General features: G+C 44.0%; 1 non-coding gene across 1 annotated transcript; it reads left to right on the top strand.

Annotated features, from left to right (window-relative positions):
- Positions 1-1,029: 1,029 nt before the first annotated feature.
- On the top strand, positions 1,030-1,136 carry LOC130709636 (small nucleolar RNA R71). Its single transcript, XR_009010115.1, has one exon. It is a non-coding gene; the product is annotated as a small nucleolar RNA R71 (small nucleolar RNA).
- The last annotated feature ends 420 nt before the right edge of the window (positions 1,137-1,556 follow it).

The following is a 1,556-nucleotide window of genomic DNA, read 5'->3' as shown; positions in this document are numbered from 1 at the left end:
AAACTTAGCATATATAGGCATTTGTTCCAAAGCATCGGCAAAAAGAATACTAATGTGGAGCTTCTTGAAAACATCAACAAATTTTGAAAACTTTTTATCTAAGCTCTTCTTAGCCAATGCTTTAGGGAACGAAACCTTGCTAGTTTCAGGAGTAAGATCAACTTCCTCTCTCACCTTAATAGGCACAACTACTTCTCCTTCCACTATCTCCTCTCTTTTTTCTCCCTCTGTTTTTTTCTTCAATTCATTAATCACTCTCCCACTTCTAGTGGCTACAACAGAGGCATTTTCTTGCTTAGGATTAGGGATAATGTCGGAAGGAAACTTACCTTGAGGTATCTCGGCTATTTGCTTGGCCAGCTGGCCAAATTGATTCTCAAGATTCTTGATAGCCGCCTCTTGATTCTTGTAATTATTCTCCGTCCGGTTGATGAAAGTTTCCACCTACTCTTCTAAACTCTTCTTGGAACCACTACCTTCACCTTCTCCTCGCTCTTGAGGTTGTCTTGAGCGCCTTGAAATCCTTGGCTAGGAAACTACCTTTGAAAGCCATTTCCTTGCCCACTATTACCTTGCCTCCAAGAAAAATTGGGGTGATTCCTCCATCCTGGATTGTAAGTATTTGAAAATGGGTCATTCCGAGCTTGACCCATGGCCTTCACTTCCTCCTCCGATCTAGTCTCTGTGCATTCTTTGCTGTCATGTGGCCCTCCACAAGTCACACACTCCAATTTGGCAACTCGACCACCAATCTTAGTAGTCTTCATTTGATTTTGAATCTCATTCATTTGCTTGGAGAGTTGCTTGTTGGAGGCCATGAGCTGATCATAAGCCTCAACCTCTAGGACTCCTCTTCGGGCTTGGCGTTCATTACTTGAGTTCATGGCTCTTATAGCCATTTTTTCAATCAGCTCGTACCCCACTTGTGGAAGTAAGGCATCGAACTCACCGTTTGAAGCTGCATCCAAGCCAAACCTCTAAGAATATTGGAGACCATCATAGAACTTTGCTACTTGCTCAGCTTGGGTAAGGTTGTGTTGAGGACACCTCCTCAAGAGCTTTTTGAACCTTTCCCAAGCTTCATAAAGATTCTCATCGGTGGATTGAGCAAAAGTCATGATGTCGTTCTTGAGCTTTCTCAAGAGGGCTCTTGGAACAAACCTTGTGGTGAATTTCTCAGCCAAGTCTTCCCAAGATGTGATGCTACCTTGGGGCTGTGAATTCAACCATTCTTCAGCAGTGTCCCTCAACGAAAAAGGGAACAAACTCAAGCGGATGGTGTCCGCTGAAACATTCTGAACTCGATAAGTGTTGCAATTGCGGATAAACCGCTCCATGTGTGAATGAGGATCTTCAAGAGCACTTCCACCATACTGATTTTGGCTCACCAAATTAATGAATGCCGGCCTCAGCTCAAAATTTCCCGTGCCATCGGGGGAAACTATGCTGCCCGGATAATCGTAGCTCATGGCAGCCGAGGTGAGGTCTCTAAGAGAACAATTGGCATTCTCTGCTTCTTGCTCTTGAAGTCTTTGAGCAATAGCCTCATTCACTTT

This window comes from Lotus japonicus, chromosome 3 (genome assembly GCF_012489685.1).
Source record: "Lotus japonicus ecotype B-129 chromosome 3, LjGifu_v1.2".
In the NCBI taxonomy this organism is placed as follows: Eukaryota; Viridiplantae; Streptophyta; class Magnoliopsida; order Fabales; family Fabaceae; genus Lotus; species Lotus japonicus.
Note: the sequence above shows the minus strand (reverse complement) of the source record. Positions and strands in the feature narration are given on the sequence as shown.